Here is a 19351-nt window from a genome sequence, read left to right as displayed (position 1 = left end):
AAGGCCCTTATGAGAGAAAAAAACACGGATTATTTCCCAAAAAGCAAGACTGTTTGACGTGATTTTAACAGGAACAGAAAGCAAATGGTCCCTGCACCTCCCACCTCACCTTTTGCAAACTCCAGCCCGTCTGCAACACAGACCTGAAGCCTCAGGAAACACTCCCAGCAATGTGAAGTGGGAAGCCTTACCTTTTGGCTCTTTCTCTCTCCCTCCACCCTTTACCCTTTTGCATTTCTTCCTCCAGCCATGGACATTATTTTAATCACCTTCAAGGAGGTTTTCGGCAAGAGAAGCTTGAGGGAGAGGAGGGGACAATGTAATAATTGTCCTTAGACAAAGGCAGAGGAGGAAGAGATAGAAAGGAGAGGGATGGAGAGGACCCAAACACAGAGCCTCATCTGCAATGCAGGGCCTGCCGTCCCCAGATGTTACCAAAGCATCATCTTCCCTTCCTGCAAGGAAAATTGGATTAGTCACCATCTTGTCTCCTAATGGACACACTCTGTGATCTTTAGAGCTTCATTTACTGGGTTAATAGTGCTTTGCCTGAGTTCCTCTGCTATGGAAGGAAAAAAAAAAAAAAAAAAAAAAACCTTTGAGAAGAAATATTCTGGGTGCAGTCCGCAACCACTGACACGAGTAATATCGTATTCATCACAGAGAGACCTCGTATCTCATTACTGCTGAAGAATTGCCCCGGAGGCGTCTGAGCTTGGCCAGACCAGGCCTCTCATGTGGAACCGTTCAGGTATATTGTGAAATGATTTAATGCGATAATAATGTCCACTTTGCGAGACAGATTATGTTTTTTATCGTGGCTGATGGTTAATGAATGATACATTAGCAAACATCACTAAAACATTATTGGGAAATGCAGATGAAGAGACGGAGTGCTTTCTCTTGCTTCTCCTTAGCTGATTCTCCCCAAGCGGTCCTGCTACCCCTCCCCCACATTGATGCATAAAGATGAAAAGCAGAAGAACTTACAAGAATCAGAAAACTTAATTTATTTAATGGAAAAAAAAAATCCCAGCTGTGTGTCCCTGCCTCTCAGTCTCTCCTTACCAGAAGGAAGGATGAATAGTAAAAATGTTCAAACATGAGCTGAAATATCTCTTCTTAAATCAAATGAGAATCAATGAAAGTGCGAACCTGAACAAATACATTATATGTTGACCCAGTTTATTAGATGAAGCCGTTTACCCTGATTTGATTTATCTGGCAATACACAGCTCAGCTGTGAAATGAGATAAGCCGAGCCCATTCACCTTATTTACTGTATTATCGCAGCTCTTGCTAGCACTGCCATGGTTAAGGGTCTGTCAGCATTTCCATTACAAATCCCTATTTTCAGTGGCTGCAGAGATTCACTCCCAGCTGCTAGTGGCATGGCCGACCCTATGCCAGGAGTGCAGCCTCTGTGTGGATGGATTCCACTGTATTATTCACCATCTCCAATGCCGATGCTGAGTAACCAGGAAGAATGTGAATTTCCCTAAGTTGGTGAGGCTTCTTCACACCAGGCGAAGAGGTCAAGCGAGCTCCCAGCTACATTTTATTTTGTTTCTTCACTCCTTGACCTTTTCTAAATAGATATTTCCAAGATGTTCTCTTTTCATGTCCGTTCACTTTGGAATGCCAAAGCCTGCCTCTTCCCAGGCCCCTTCTCCACCATCCCTCCTCCGAGGTCTTCATCAAGCAGGAAATGAGGGGCTGAGATCCTAGAAGATGGGCTGTGGAGTTCACATGGGGCCTTCCCAGGAGAAGGGAAACAGATCCTGTTATTTTGAGGTTTTCAATGAACACCTGTAATCCAGATGCCCAGATCCAATGAAGTTATTATAGAAACACAAGAGAGAAAGAGAGGCGAGGGGAAGGGGATTTTGACTATTGAAAGTTTTGCTTAAAGAGTAATAAAAAAGTATATTTCTTATCAGTCAGTGTCATTCCTGTACATATGGGCAAGAACCTCCCCTGAGAGCCTCCCTGACACACCTCCAGGCTTTGGTGCAGGCACAATGCTGCAAAGCAGAAAGCAGGCAGGCAGAAAGTTCAAGGGAACTGGTGGTTAACACAAAAGCCCCTCCCCCATCCCTGCACAGTCCACACTAGTCTCAGGCCTGACCCAGGGCCTGGCCACTGGGCTGAGAGGACAGCTGACCCTGAAACCGCAGGGGACTGCCAGGTAACATGGGAGGCTGGCCCTGCCTTCCCTTGAAATGCCACTAAAATAAAGGAAATAGAATAAAATAGGCAGAAGCCCAAAGGGACAAAGAGAACAGGAGAAGATGCATCAGCAGATGAGCAAGGTTAACTGATTTTTGGAAGCCAGTAAGAGAATGGAAGGCAGGTGACAGAGGAAACCACTCTGCAACTAGAACCCTCAAAATGCCTCCCTAGACACCCTGCCCCAGAGATGCAGATTTAGTCTCTAGATATATTCACCTAGAGAGGCTCCAGATGCCAGGCATGGTGGAGGGGCAAGGAGCTCCCATCCTAAAAACAGAAAGATTATGAAAAGTCTATGACTGAGCTATGCCCTTCACTCACTCTGTTCTTCCCAAAATGCTGGTGGCGGGGAATGTGCTCTCAATACAGGAATTTTTTTTTTCAGATTTGATGGAGAAATATGAGAAATATACATAGAAATATACATAGAGTATGGAGAAATATACATAGAAATATGGAGAAATATACATAGAGTAAAGCAAATAAAGAAATGAAGCAAAGTATTAATTCAAGGAAAGCCAAAAACTGTGAAGAAAAATGCATGATCACAGTATATAGTAGGCTCTGCAGTGAACAATATTCACAAAGTTTCTGCTGATGTCAACAATGGTGACTATAACCATGTTGGTGTGATAGGGAGAGTGAGGTATGAGAGACAGGCTGAGCCTTCATCTACAAAAACAGGACACAAATGGATAGGTTTAAAATTGGGAGATGGATGATTAGCAGTATAAGCATATTTAGAAATGTGGGAATAAAAAACCCAAAGAAACAGCTGAAAGAATTAAATGTGATGAATCGCTCACATTAATCATAGTGGGGGATGTGGGAGGCAGGTAGATGAAGGTTAAAGGTGGGGTAAGGATAATTCAGTCATGAACATTGGATTTAATTATGAGCCTCCTAGGATTCTTGATCGATCGATCTATCTATCTATCTATCTATCTATCTATCTATCTATCTATATTATAGGGGTATGAGTGCAGATTTCTTATTTTATGTATTATGTAGCAGTGAAGTCTGAACTTTCTGTGTGCCCATTGCCTGAATAGTGAACACTGTACCCAATACATCATTTTTCAACCCTCACCCCCCCCAACTCTTTTTAAGTCTCCAACTTCTACTATTCCCCTCTATGTCCATGTGTACCCATTGTTTAGCTCCCACTTATAAGTGAGAACTTGCGGTATTTGGCTTTCTGAGTTATTTCAGTAGGATAAAAGCCTCCAGTTCCATCCATGCTGCTGCAAAAGACACAATTTCATTCTTTTTTATGGACTCTTTATTTAACCCTCTGTTAATAGACACTTAGGTGGATTCCATATCTTTGCTATTGTGAATAGCGCTGTGATAAACATATGAATGCAGGTATCTTTTTGACATAAAAATGTATTGCCTTTTGGGTATATACCAATAGTGGGATTGCTGGCACTCTTTAAAACAAGATGCAAAAAAAGTGAAATATACCTAAAAACAGGAAGTGAAATCCTGGTCAACAGGTAGGTTCTGGCTTCCTACTCTTCATTTGGATTTCTCTGCAAACCTGAAGATGACAGCGCTGCAGGAGCTGAAAAGGGCAGGGACATGAGAATGTGGCTCTTCCCCAAGCCCCTCCATCCCTGCCTTCCACCTACAGCGGCCTTCTTCCATTGCTTGAACACTTGGGCCCTCTTCCCACCATATACCCATATCACGGGGGTTTTGCACAAACTGTTCTATCCGCCTGATATAACGTTTCATCTGCCTTTCTTCTCTCTTCTTCCCGTGCTTCCTTCAGCTCTCAGCTCAAAATACCTTCCTCATGGAACTCTCTGCTGACCACCCTTAGTCAAGTGCCCTGTTACTGACTCTCGTGTGACCTTGAGCTGCTCTTCTGAAGCTCACAGCAGTTGTACCTCTGTCCCTGGGATCCTCAGACTGATGTCTCTCTCCCTCTGGTATTCATTTATAGCTACACAAAAATATGCTAACACAGGGTTTTGGAGAAAATATACCTTTTACGCCAAAAAAAAAAAATCTATAAATAAAGGACCTAGTACAATGCCTGACCTAGAGTTGGCTCTTGATGAAAAGTAGAGGTGGATGGTGATGATAACTCAACCAGGACCCTGGAAACCCTTCCCAGCACTGTAAGCAGCAGTGCCTAGATTTTCTCTCTCTCTCATAATTCTAATGACTAGCATAGTAGCTGTTCACAGAAAGCACTCAAAAATAGGCCGGGCACGGTGGCTCATGCCTGTAATCTCAGCACTCTGGGAGGCCAAGGCAGGAGCATCGCTTGAGCCCAGGCATTCGAGACCAGTCTGGCCAACATGGTGAAATCCCGTCTCTATAAAAAATACAAAAATTAGCCGGGCATGGTGACGGGCACCTGTAGTCCCAACTACTTGGGAGGCTGAGGTGGGAGAATGGCTTGAGCCCCGCAGGGCAAAGTTGTAGTGAACCAAGATTGCACCACTGCACTCCAGCCTGAGTGATAGAGCCAGACCTCATTTCAAAAAAAAAGAAAGAAGGTACTCAACAATGTGTTGAATGAAAGAATAAATTAATGAATGAATAAAAAATACAAAATAAGGAAAGAATGAGGCTGATACTTTTTTAATGATGGAGCATGATACTGTCACACTTGTGTAAATCCAGAAAGAAATTTCCCATAAAAGTGTATGTGTCTCAGCCTTGAAGATCCCACTCAACAGTGCAGAGAGTGGAAAGGGTATTATTTCTCTAGTTCTGTAGTTAAGAAATGCCCTTGTCTCCTCAGTACCCTTCCTCCCTAGAGAGTCATCCACAGCACTCCATCATAGTTCAAGAAACAGAGAATAAGCAGCAATACTTCACAACTCCTTCACTGGGAGTAGTTGTTTGGAAACTGGCATTCCAAAGGTATTTTAAGTTCTCAACTATACATCCAGGAAAGAACTCATCTTGCCTATTTTAGAGATAAACTCCATAATATGCAGATGCGTTTTATATCTTTTGTGATTGCACCTAACAATGAGTCCAAAGGCATTAATGAGAACAAGTCACTGATTTGGGGATAGATAATTTCTTTAGGGCCTTATGGGATTCAGAGGTTAATTTTACTCACAGTAAAACTGGGTTTCAATGGGACACTAACAGTTTACCAGTTTTCCAACAATGGAAAAAATTAGCCATGTGTGGTGGTGTGTGCCTGTAGCCCCAGCTACTTGGGAGGCTGAGGTGGGAGGATGGCTTGAACCTCAGGGGCAGAGGTTGCTGTGAACCCATGCCCAACCAACATCTTTTTCCTGTGATGTAGAAGGTAGCAATGACCTTCACTATATTTCTTTTCAAATGGTAAAATTTGAGAGCTGTATCTTTTAGACAATACCACTGTTTTCAGCTCAGACCTGGGACTTGTTTTGAAGCCTCTGACTGTGTGAACACAGCTGGCTGTGGACCAAAGAGTTATTCAGATGCTTAGAGACAGCTCCAGGGGACCTAGCTGTCTGGGAGCAGATGGCCCATCAAATTGTATCAAAGCCAATATAGAAATATAGATGTGCTTCATTCAAAACTTCTCTCATGTGGCTGGGCCATACAGGGAAGGACCTGTGGGTAAACCTCTGGCCTTAGCAACTGTATATATATTTCTGTCATGACAATACTCATATCTACTTTTGTGGAATCTGGAGCAAAATGCTAGTAGGTATTCCCCGAATTTAAGACTTAAACATTTGAACACCCAATTAAATTATAATGCTGATAAAGGATAACACCTGTTTCTAGGAAACATTTGGATTCCAATACTTTATTAACCAACTTTCGCCAATGCCATTTTGATATTCAAATTTCTTCATGTGGCATCTTTTAAAAAAATACGTTCTTCTAATACCAAACCAAGCTATTTTTCTACTTGGGGATTTTTTTTCCCCTTTCAATTTACAACAGATATAAATGGTTCAAGAGTTTATTTCTCACACCTGCTCTGCATTCAGGGATCTGCCATAGTATTTGCAAGCAAGGAAATTCAGTTTGGATTGTTTACACCGGCTGCCCACCAGGCTGCAACACAAATTCAGCTGGGACCTACTATGTCGCTGTTGTAGAAGCAACAAAACACTGCTTAAAGGACCCAGGAGCCAAAGATACTACCCCTTTATAGTTACACAGAATGGTCTGACCAAGACAGATTGGTCGGTATTCTGTTGCAATTTCTCTTTATATTAATATTGCAGTACCACATCTTCCTCAGCTTTAAAATGCCTCTTTCTACCACCAAACAATGTTCTCATATGGGACAAACTGGGAAGAGCTTCTCACACCAAGGCTATTTTTTTTCCCTGAAGTCCAACAGTTTTGGTACATTTTCAGAAAGCATTAAATATTTTGAAACCAGATGCATCTGGATTTCAATCCTGGTTGGGCCTAAACAGACTTCCTAATCCTCCTGAACCATAAGAATAATATTGCCTGCTTCATAGGTTTGAGGTAGTCAATTCAATGAGATTTTTTATCATGTGTATCAAAATATGACATGAATGAACATAAGATACATGCCAATTTTATCAGGAAAAGATTTTGGGGAAAAGAAGTTTCATAGTACATGTGTTAAGAATTAATTTAATGCAGTTTTGGAAAGGGGAGTCATGACTTCTTAAATGTTAATGTGTTAATGTTTATATGTTTGTAGTATATGCTGAAATCCAGGCAGAAATCAGGTCTTTTTTCTAATTTCCATGTTTGGTCTATCCATACTGGTTTTTCCTATCTTTCTTAGTTATGCAGACTTTGATTTTGAACTAAGTATAGGTTGACCCAGATTAAAGATGATATTTTCCATCCTCCTTATAGAGGTGAAGTGGCAGTGTATGTGGCAGCTTCTAGGGGGTCCCTTAAAAGATAGTGGGTTCATCTCTGCTGCTTTCTTCTGTCTCCCTTCTTCCTGGTGGATGAAATGCAGCTACATTGGCTGCAATCCAGGAAGCCTTCCTAGACCATGGGACATCAGATGACAGACAGTGGATGGATGAGAGAGAGAGATGGATCCCTGACCATTGTGGAGCTACTGTACCCAAGTATACTGTCTACCCTGGGGGCTCCTTTTATGGAAAGAAATAAAATGCATGTATCTTGAATAAGACATAACTATTTGGCATTGGACGGGATTTTGCTCTGTGATGCAGGCTGGAGTGCAGTGGCGCGATCACGGCTCACTGCAGCCTCGACCTCCTGCCTCAAGCAATCCTCCTGCCTCAGCCTTCCAAGTAATTGGGACTGCAGGTGCATGCCACTATGCTCAGATGATTCTTTTTAATTTTTGTAGGGATGAAATCTGGCTATGTTGCCAGGGCTTGTCTCTAACTCCTGGGCTCAAGCAATCCTCCTGCCTCAGCCTCCCAAAGTGCAGGGATTACAGGCATGAGCCACCGTGCATGGCCCCTATTTTCAGTTTTCTGTCACACTCAACTGAAGGAACCCCTACTTGATACATCGCCCCTTCCAGTTCCCTTCCAGGGGTGGTGTTTGCTGCATTTAGCAGCTTTCAGTATACTTCTTTTCCATTTTCTTGGTTGGTGACAATACCAAAATACCACTCTGCAGCCCCTTCACCACATTTCTTTATAAAGTCTGTAACATGGAAGTTTGAATGTTAGTATTAATAACACCTTAGTTGTTTCTGAAACTTGTTATAGTAATAAAACTGTAAAATGTTATGAGCATAACTCCAACTCCACCTCATTTTTCCTTCTCTGATTAAGTTGTCACCTGTGCACAGAAGCCCTGTGTAATGTGGCTCACTAGAAACAGGGAAATTTGGAGATACTTTCCTTGGAAGGGGCTGCTCTGGTTTGGATATGGTTTGTCTGGCCCTGCGAGTCTCCTGTTGAAATTTGAGCCCTGTTGTTAAAGGGCTAGTGGGACCTGGTGGGAAGTGTTTGGGTCACGGGGGTGGATCCCTCATGAATGGCTTGGTGTCATTCTCTAGGGAATGATTTCTCCCTCTTAGTCCCCAAGAGAACTGGTTGTTGAATAGAGCCTGGCACCTCCTGGCCCTTCTTTCCTTCCTTGTGACCTCTACACACACCAGCTCCCCTTCCCCTTCTGCCATGAGTGGAAGCAGCCTGAGGCCCTCACCAGAAGCAGGTACCAGCACCATGCTTCTCACACAGCCTGCAGAACCATGAACCCAATAAACATCTTCTCTTTTATAAATTACCCAGCCTCTGGTATTCCTTTATAGCAATACAAAAATATGCTAACACACGGTTTTGGAGAAAATATACCTTTTATGCCAAAAAATAATAACAATAAAGCTATAAATAAAAGACCTAGTACAATGCCTGGCCTGGAGTTGGCTCTTGATGAAAAGTAGAGGTGGATGGTGATGATAACTCAACCAGGACCCTGGAAACCCTTCCCACCACAAAGACAGCTTGATCTCAGCTAGGAGTTCTGGATGTCCAGCCATTGTTCCCATACAAGGAAAGTAGTCTCATAAGTTTCTGACCAGAAAATAATCCTTTACCTCAGAGGTCTCCAGTTGTGGTAAGAGGAGTTTCATCTTTATTATCGCTCTTATGTTGTTTTGATTTCTTAAAAGCCCAGAGATCACTCAGAGAGGCACTCATTGCAGCACTTTTCATGGACTCCTGCACACACCCAAACATATATCTCAAGGCAGCTGGAAAGTGACTGGGCTTCTACCAATATGGTGGGTCCAGCCAGTTTGTTTTCATGATCAAAGTGCAGGTCCCTGATGTCCTGACTGTATTATTCTCCACTGTAGAAGCAAATGCAAAAGTGTAATCTAAAGAGCTTCAAGACATCAGCCAGTGTGCATTGCATGGGGCTGATGCAGCAACACCCATCTCAGATTCATCTCTACTCCAGGTGCTCAAACGCTTGAACACCTGTTAAGTCAGCCAGTTGTGTGAAATCAGCATACATCTGCAATGAAGAGAAAATGGCAAGAGAAATGTATGGGAAACCTGCTCCTCTGTGCTTTTGTATCATGTGTCCACCCCCGGGAACCTTCCCTCAGCTGGGAAAAAGAGGAAGGCCAACCCAAAGTCTTGGCTTGATCATTTATTTAGCTAGGTGACTTTTCTCAGGCTGAGTTTGCTGTTATTAGAAATAACGAGCTGAAAGGTAGAATATGATGAAGATCAAAGGAGATGACATATGGGAAAGTGTCTGAATAACTCTGAACATTCATCCATACAACACATTGGATTGGAAGTGGAGGTGACAGCAGCACTTTCTGAGAAGCTGCAGTAGAGTCTGTCTAGTTCATGGTAGTCATTATGCTCAGACTAAAGAACAGAGAAATCCTGTACCAGCTCTCCAGTTTTTCAATGAAGATCCATCAGTTTTGTCACACTGTCTTCTGCATTACTGGCCCCACTTGCTGATACAATGTCTATCTTCCAGCCAATTATGCAGAAAGACTAGAAATGAATAAATGAACACCCTGTAACAAGCCTGCTTGTTTTCTTGACCTCTTCCAAAATGACATAAGCCAGTGTGATTTTGGATTCCATCAGGAATACAAAATAATCCCTATGACTCTGTTTTTTATGTCAAACTGATAAATGATTTTACCCACCACAGAACCAGGATTTTGAAAGTCAGCAAATTGAATAAGCATGCAGACATTATGGTGTTGCTCCACAGTCAGTAGGGCATGAGTTTTCAAAGCATTCTTTCCTGCAGTAAAAAGACAGCCACAAAGTCTATGATGCTCCTTCCATGGAAAGGTAAAGTTTATGTCTCCATCCTTTGAACTGGGGCAGGCTCTGTCATTGCTTTGCCCCAGGGTTAAGAAATTGGAAACTTCCACTTCCTCTCTTGGACATTCTATGGGAGCCCTGTGAAACACTGAGAACAGCTGCCATGCCAGAGAGGCCACGGCACCACCCACTCTTCAATAGTCTCAGTTCACTCCAGTCATCTGGTCATCTCTACTATGTTAGGTTTGTTGGTTTATTTTTTTTTATGGCTGCTATACAAATTGCCACAAACTTGGTGACTTAAAGCAGCACACATTATTTTCTTATAGTTCTGGAGGTCAGAAGCCCAAAATCAATTTCACTGGGCTGAGACCATGGTGTCAGCAGGGCCTCGCTTCCCCCAGGGGTTCTAGAGAAGAACCTGTTTCCCTGCCTTTTCCCAGCAATGACAGCAGAACTCCATGCATTCTTTGGTTCATGTCCTCTCCCACCATCTTCGAAGCCAGCAATGTGACATCTTGTGTCAGCCCTCACAGGGCCTTTTTCTTCTCTGTAGTGAAATCTCCCTCTCCCTTCCTCTTGTAAGAACACTTCTGATTGTATTTAGGGTCCACCCAGACAATTTAGGATGATCTCCCCATCTCAGGATCCTTAATCACACCTGCAGAGTCCCTTTTGCTATATAAGGTAACAGTCACAGATTCCAGGGATTCACATCTGAATATCTTTGGGGACCATTATTGAGCCCACCACACCCTCTGAGGCACCATACCTGTGCAGGAAACTGTCGTCCATACCAGCCCACCCGCCAACTGAATCCACCACCAAGCAAGCGCAGTCCATGCCACCTGGAACAGAAGAATCTTCCAACTGAACCCTGCCCAAATCGCTGACCCATAAAAGCAGGAAATATAATAAAACGGTGGTTGTTTTAAGCAACTAAAGTTTTAAGGTAATTTGCAACATAGCAAACTGGAACAGGTACTAATGGGTCTTGGTTGACCTGTGCCACTCTCTGTGCACAGGTTCATCCTATGATAGAACCACATATCTTTGAAACAGCCATCAGGGTCAAAAATGCTTGGAGGAATAGCCTGGTTTTCTCCATCACCACTGCTTGAGATGAAGGAAGTGAAGGGAACTGATGCTCCTGTTCTATTAATGGGCTTGGTTCTAAGCAGGTGAAAAACATTCGAACATCTTCCCCTATTTCTTCTCTAGACTGTTTTTCACCCTTTGCTTAGCTTCATATTTTCCCTAATGTCTGAAGTAAAGACATGCTTTCTGAGTAAAATAGAAATCATGGGTCTGGGGAGAAGCATTTCAGCTTCCTTTTTTCTCATTTCAATCTCTGACCTCATGAGCAGAGACAAGTTGCCCACGCACCTGTGTGCAAGCCACCACCACAGCTGCTCTTCCCACTCCCAGCTCCAGCGGGTCCTTCTTGTGACCTGGCGAAGCCTGCCAGGGTGTTTTTAATATTGTAGGAGATGAGTTGTCCTAATAGCCTCTGCCCTTCCTCTGTCGCTGTGGGAACAAAACTTGCTTTCTAATTTTCTTGTTTGGAAGATTGAAATCCTTGATGCTGACTCCTAAACATGCTGTATGAATAAATACTCCTAAACAGTTTAAAGCAGTCAAAGGTCTGTGTAAAATTACAAAGGACTTCCCAATAAATTACTGAGTTTGTTTACTGGAGCTTGAGTCAGGACATTGTGTTCTTTGCAAGGCACTTCATTTCTTCATGGGCACAGATCATACATTTACTTAGAGAGACATCCATGTCCCCAGGGGTTGTGGAGGAAGAAGAGACATGTGAAGGCAAGTAGGATGTTGTCATAGCCTGGCCCAGGTCACTGTAGGAGTCCTAATGTCTGCAGACATTAGCCCGGAACCCATGCTAATTCCTCCCCCCACTTCAGAATCGCAGCTGATAGAGTTTAGAGTCATCTCCTATCACAGTATTTGCATTTCAGTAGGTAATTTACAGAAACTCTCCCAAGAGAATGAATATAATTTACTAGTGAACCTGGTAGATGTATTTTGAGGATAGGCACAAAAAAATACTATTTGCTGAATGAATGAATGGACACCCCCATGTTCAGCAGACTGGACTTACATATTATCTTGCTATTTGTCTATAGTCTTAAATTCAACCACTGTCTTTCAGGGTGAAAGGTTGGAGTCAGACTCCTAAAATCATTTTGAACAGTGGCTGTTTGCCATTTTTTTCTCCTTCTCAAGGAACGTTTGTTGAGGTCAGGGGAATATTGAGAGTGATGGCTAATTTCTCTTTTACCCACTTTAAGCACTACTCAATTTTGTTTCATGCACATATTTTTTTTCATGCACATATATTGAGTGTATGATATGTGCTGGCCACAGTGCTAGATCTAGGGTGTGTTGTGGACCAGACTAGGATGACAAAGCATCCTGGTTTGCCCTGGCTGAGGAGTTCCTGGGACACTGGACTTGGAGCTATAAAACTAGGAAAGTTCCAGGTAAACTGGAAGGAGTTGGTCACCCCTCTCCTAGCCTACCATTTCTGGTAGAAAACAGAAAATTTATGATAAACACAGAATTATAATACAACTGTGAGGCTGGGCATGGTGGCTTATGCCTGTAATCCCAGCACGTTGGAAGGCCAAGGTGGGCAGATCACTTGAGGCCGGGAATTCAAGACCAGCCTGGCCAACATAGCGAAACCCCATCTCTACTGAAAATACAAAAATTAGCCAGGCGTGGTGGCACACGCCTGTAATCCCAGCTACTTAAAGGCTGAGGCATGAGAATCGCTTGAACCCAGAAGGCGGAGGCTGCAGTGGGCCAAGATGGTGCCACTGTACTCCAGCCTGGGCAACACAGCAAGACCCTGTCTCAAATAAAAAAACAAACAAACAAAAAAAGCAAACTGTGAGATAAGTTGAGAAAGGAGAGGAGAAAGGAGTCCTAGTTTGATGCTTAAGAAAGTTTTCCCTCAAAAGAGACACTTAAGTTGTTATTAGAAGAATCAGTAGAAGCTACCTAATAAAGCAAGAGAAAACCCATTCTAAGAAAGCCCACAAATACTTGTGAAGGCCTTGATGCTGGAGAAAGCACCGTGAGTGCAGGGAAATAGAACACATCCTCTGTGACTGCAGTCTGGGAAAGAAGAGAGAAACTGCCTGAGGCCAGAGTGTGAAGACCTCTGTACCTAGCATTGTGGATTCTAGATTGTACCCTAAAGGCAATGGGAATTCACTGAAAGGCTTCCAGGAAAAGAATAAAGTCTTCATGCCATCATGCTTCACCCAAGGCCTCTGCTATCAAACTTCATTCTTTGTGAGGGGCAACCCTACTCCATGCTAGCTCTGAACCAAAACTCCTTTCAGGCATAGTGAAATGAGCTACTCCTCTTTTCAGCACCAACAAAGTGAAATATGCATGGAAAGGAGCAATTTTAAATAACTAGTGAAGGGTAAGTGTGAACTGCCCATGCAGACTTTCACTGCTACTTGAAAACACTCTGGAATTCATCCGGCTCACCCCATCCTGTTAAAAGGCCCAAACTCTCACCCGGGTGCAGCCCACAGTGACCCCAGGCTCCCAGTCACCCCCACCTCCACCTCTCCATGCCTACTCTGCTTTCTGGACCTCTGCATGGTGGACAGTTTCTTTTGCCCTCAGCCTTTCCAAGTGTGTCCATTTAACAGAAGATGGGATTTTCCTAGGTCAGTGTCTCAAAATGTGGTGCCAGAACATTGACATCACCTGGGAGCTAGTCAAGAAAGCAAACTCTTGGGCCCCTTGCAGACCTACTGCCTTAGAATCTCTGGGGTGGCTCCCACAGCCTGCATTGTAGCAGGCCCTCTAGGTGATTGCGATGCACACATGGGTTTGAGAAGCACTGTCCTGGGCAAAACTCTGGCTTCCCAGCTGGCTCCATGCTGGGTGCTGCTTTCTCCCCATCTCACTGACCATGAAGAGTGGGAACAACTCCAAATCTAGTCCTCTCCACTTCCTCACTGTTTCTAAACCTTTCCTTCACCTTGGTGGCAACCTCTAGCCCACTGGCCTCACTGCCTATCTGAGGTCTGTTGGTGTGGTCTCTATGTACCTGATTTCCTATTTGGCCATGATCCTCTATTACCAACAACTCTCTCACCTCCCTTATCAACAGCTCAAACTCCTTCTCCCCCTTGACGTTCCACTCTCTCCGCCTTTCCCATTCCTCATTTCCAGTGAATGCAACTCTACTTTCTCTGCCTTATTACCAGTTGCTGAGCTGTATTACAGTCAGTCAAACAACCAGCATTTCATCAAGGGCAGGCCCTCCACACCTAGAGCACCCTGCCTTGCTTCCCCTCCCTCTTTCCTTCCATCTTTCCAGCTTTCCTTCCTTTGTTCATTCCTTCTTTCCTTTGTCTTCTCTCCTCCTCTCCCCTTCTTGTCCCTTCCCATCCTTTTTTCACTTCCTTCCTCTTACATCTTGGTTGGTTCCCTGTTGAATTCTCCCCAGCAGCTCTCTCATCCTCAAACGCCCAAACCATTCTATAAAAGTCTGGATGGGCTGGGCACATTGGCTCATGCCTATAATCCCAACACTTTGGGAGGACGAGGTGGGTGGATCACCTGAGGTCAGCAGTTCAAGACCAGCCTGGCCAACACAGTGAAACCCCATCTCTACTAAAAATACAAAAATTAGCTGGGCATGGTGGCGGGTTCCTGTAATCCCAGCTATTTGGGAGGCTGAGGCAGGAGAATTGCTTGAACCTGGGAGGCAGAGGTTTCAGTGAGCCGAGATCACAACATTGCATTCCAGCCTGGGCGACAAGAGTGAAACTCCATCTCAAAAAAAAAAAAAGAAAAGAAAGTCTGGATGAATCCTTCTTGTAACCAGGAATGTTCAGTGAGGTCCACAGTTCCCTCAGAATCACCTGGAAAGTTTGCTAAAGATGCAGGTTCCTAGTCCAAATGGTGGAAGTCTAGTTTCCTCTCAAAATACTCCTTTAAATATTTGAAGATAATTAGCACATCCTCCCTAAGGCTTGTCCTCACCAAGTAAAATACATCTATTATTCCAGGCATTTTTCTCACATGCTACTTGTTGGACCCCTTATATAATTCTTGCTGTGCTCCTGGGTAGTTTCTGGTTTTTCATTCTCCCTTTTAAAATAATTGCAAGGTCAACATTTCCATCTTTCTTTTGACTTTCCCTGCACAAAGTGTCACCTTGAACAAAGGGCCTTCTCTTTTCAGTTCAAGCACATTTTGGAAATTTACCAATTTATTGATTAAATATAGTTATCAAATGCAGTCAATCATCATAGCTGCTTAGATAGCTTTACAAAAAAAATATTCAGGGGCCAAACCCTTACCTCACTGGCTTAGAATTTTTAGAGGGTGAGGCAGGGACTCCTTAAAAATCTCTAGGGATTACTGTTAACCAGCCAGTCCTGTGCACCACTGACCTAGGCCTTTGGAAAAACTTCTGGTATTAAACTCTGGAAACTGCCTCTGCCTCAAATAATTATTTATCCATTTAAGGATGACAGAAGAAAACATACTAAATGAGAACATGAACTTACTTGGGTATTTAACAAGAAACTGAAACCAGAGTATTTCTCTCTCTCTCTCTTTTTTTTTTTTTTTTTTAGCCAAGTATTTCTTTTTTGGTTCATCTCCCCAGATTATAGGGTTTTTCAAACCCCATGGTGTTTTTGATGTATAATTCCAAGTAGAAATATTATTAGGCAAACAATTTATTAATACATCTTATCTCATTTAAAAACCATCACAGGAAATTATCTTTAAAAAATCTTTGGGGCCACATGTTAGTGTAACACAACAGTAAGCTTTGCTTTGAAATTATTTTAAAAAATCTATCCTTGGGACTTTCCATGGGAAATTAATTTTAGAAATCTATTCATAACCTAGACACATTTCTCCCTTCTTTCCCCCACTCATTATAACTATAAATCCTAGAACTAGCTCAAGAGGCAACCAAAGGAGAACGCTGAAAGGTGGTAAGATGAAAGCCACCAGGTTTGGGGTCCCAGGACTGGAGGAACATCACAGGGGCAGGGCACCTTACATCCTCCCAACCAACTCAGGACTCAGACTTGCTGACTCAGACCCAGCATTTCTCGACTCCAACCTAGCAACAGAAGGCAGCCCAGGAAGCCTCATTTCTCTGCTGGAATAAATAGGAATTCCTCCTGCAATAGGAGGCAAACCTGCACCATTTACTATGGCAAGGGGACTGGATGCCCGATCCCGGAGCCTGGCTAACAATACCAGAAGAGATGCTCTCCTACCCTGCAGGGCTTGAGACTTCTCTACCCCAGTGAGAAATACCAGAGCAACAATTAGCTGGTCAGGGAAGCCCCGTCCCCATTCCAATGGGAACTTCCCTTCCGCACCAAGGTAGACATGGGGAAGGCTCCCCTGGGGAAGCCCCTCAGCCCCTCTAGCAGCCCTAGCAGGAGCCGGTGAGAACCTCACTGGCAACATATAAACCAAGCAGACAAATAACACCACAAAGGCTCAGAAAATTAAACTACAGGCTGGGTGCAGTGGCTCATGCCTGTAATCCCAGCACTTTGGGAGGCAGAGGGGGGCAGATCAGCTGAGATCAGGAGTTTGAGACCAGCCTGGCCAACATGGTGAAACCCCATCTCTACTAAAAATACAAAAATTAGCCAGGTGTGGTGGCGGGTGCCTGTAGTCTCAGCTACTCGGGAGGCTGAGGCAGGAGAATGGCTTGATCCCGGGAGGCAGAGATTGCAGTGAGCCAAGATCACACCATTGCACTCCAGCCTGGGCAACAGAGTGAGACACTGTCAAAAAAGAAAAGGAAATGAAAGGAAAGGAAACAAGGAAAGGAAAGGAAAGGAGAAAGAGAGAAAGAAAGAAAGAGAGAGAGAGAAAGAAAGGAAGAAAGAAAGAAAGAAAGAAAGAAAGAGAGAGAGAGAAAGAAAGGAAGAAAGAAAGAAAAAGAAAGAAGGAAAGAAAGAAAGAAAAAGAAAGAAAGAAAGAAAGAAAGAAAGAAAGAAAGAAAGAAAGAAAGAAAAAGAAAGAAAGAAAAAGAAAGAAAGAAAGAAAGGAAGAAAGAAAGAAAGAAAGAGAAAAGGAGGGGGGAAGGAAGGAAGGCAGGTAGGAAGGAAGGAAGGAAGGAAGGCAGGCAGGCAGGCAGGAAGCAAGGAAATTAAGCTACTGTTGGAACCACAGCCTACCAAATTAGGCAAGATCCTTGAGAACTAACCTATACGAGGTGACTACCTGCCAAAATAAAAGATTTAAATGGGATCCAGTGTCGCTCAACATAATAGCCAAAATGTTCAGGATACAATAGAAATTTCCCATCATACCAAGGAAATCACAACTTGAATGAGAAGAGACAACCAACTCACATCAACTTCAGTTGAATCCAATGCTGGAATGATCTGAAAAGGATTTTAACTCAGCCATCAGAAAACATATAAGCAATCCATCAGATTCTCTTCAAACAAATAACAAATTAGAAAATCTTAGCAAAGAGAAGGGAGTTATTTTTGTTAAGCCACATAGCAATTATGAATGTGAAAAAACAGACTAACAAATAAAAATCTATCTACCTATCAAGAAATTCAAGAAAATATGGAACTAATTTTTAGAGACATTATTCATTTTATAGCTGCAGCTCTGGGGGCTCTTTAAGGCTTGTCGGACAGATAGAACCCACACCATTGCAACTTCTTGTAAATTTAGGGTCCAGAAATGCGCAACATTTCAACAAGTGGCACAGAAAGGGAAATCTGGAGGGGGAAAATAGAATAATGTCTAAAAACACTAAAAAAATGAAATTTATTCTACAGGTTTTTCAATCATTCCAAACCTCAGTGATGGTCATGGGATGACTGTTGAAACGGCAGAGGCTCAAGCCCACCCTGGTGATTCTTTTTCCATGTGTCTTCCCTGGGTGCTGCGTTCATATATTTAGTGAGCCTCTTAGGAGATAGTGAGGCAGCTGATACATGGCTCGATTTGGGAGAACCAAACCTAAGAAACTATCACTGTTGGATGTAATGCCCATCCAACTTTTAGCCCTTTATATGAGACTGTGAGTTCTAAAAGCCAGATGTCTTAGTAAACCTCACTGGGGTCGTGAAATAAGATATAGCAGTCTCAAAAATTCTATAGTATATGCTTTTCTTTCTTGCTTTCCTAAGAGTTACCATCATCCATTCTCCTATGACCCAGTAAGGTAACTCAGAGCGGTATTAGAGGATGGTGTTTCATTATATGAACCTCTCTAAATCATTTCTCCATAATAAACGTTGATATAGCAGAAGGCTAATAATATGGCTATGTTATGTTGCAGGTGTCACTGAGTGGTTGGCTAATCATATTTTGCAGTACATAAAAGGTTATTTGTTATGGCTCTTCAGTGATATCCCTTTCTAAATTTAATCACAGGCCCCACCTTTTAAAATATTGGGGCTAGCCAGGCGTGGTGGCTCACACCTGCAATCCTAGCACTTTGGGAGGCCGAGGTGGGTGGATTATGAGGTCAGGAAATTGAGACCATCCTGACCAACATGGTGAAACCCCATCTCTACTAAAATACAAAAAAAATTAGCCGAGTGTGGTGGCGTACACCTGTAGTTCCAGCTACTCGGGAGACTGAGGCAGGGGAATCGCTTGAACCTGGGAGGCGGAGGTTGCAGTGAGCCGAGATCGTGCCACCACACTCCAGTCTGGTGACAGAGCAAAACTCTGTCTCAAAATAAATAAATTAAATTAAATTAAATATTGGAGCTAAAATATTTATGACTAATCACTGAAAATTTTGGCAAAATATTAATTTGACAAGAGTAGTTCTTTGTGCATCTTATTTTGTTGAAAATGGAGTTCTTAAACTGGGCCTTGGATGTTGTCCTAAATAGTTGTTTAGCTTTTTGGAAGGCCTTTGTCTTGGATCCAACTCAAACTTCATCCTCAAAACCATAAACTCAGAGAGTCCTCAATTAATACAACCCATTGTCATTTTCATTCATCAGTTTTTGTCACAATGGTAAGTAAAGAGGTGCCGTAGCACCATTTTATGGGCTCAAAATAAAGTCTGTGTCTTCCCATTTCTTGTTCAAAAATTATCTTTCCTTTTAAGGAAAAAAAAAAAAAAGGATCCCGATGATAAACACCTTTCCATGAAAGTACCTTGTCAGACAGTGGGACATTTCTAAATAACATGTTCCCAGATTCCATCAGGCTTGTTTTGTCTGGCAAATGAATTATGTAAACCTTATCCACCAGAAACTGTTTCAAGTCAATTAATTGTTGTAATTACTTAAGATTTCTTTTTAATGAATATGGCTCTCCAGGGATTCGATGATATCCTGTCATCTGTAGGGCCTGATAAATGAAATGTGATTTGTGCCTCACTGCAAACTGAACCCTTGTACTTG

The sequence above is a fragment of the Pongo pygmaeus genome, chromosome 5 (genome assembly GCF_028885625.2).
Source record: "Pongo pygmaeus isolate AG05252 chromosome 5, NHGRI_mPonPyg2-v2.0_pri, whole genome shotgun sequence".
Classification (NCBI taxonomy): Eukaryota; Metazoa; Chordata; class Mammalia; order Primates; family Hominidae; genus Pongo; species Pongo pygmaeus.
The sequence above is the reverse complement of the archived record's forward strand: the minus strand, read 5'-3'. Positions refer to the sequence as shown.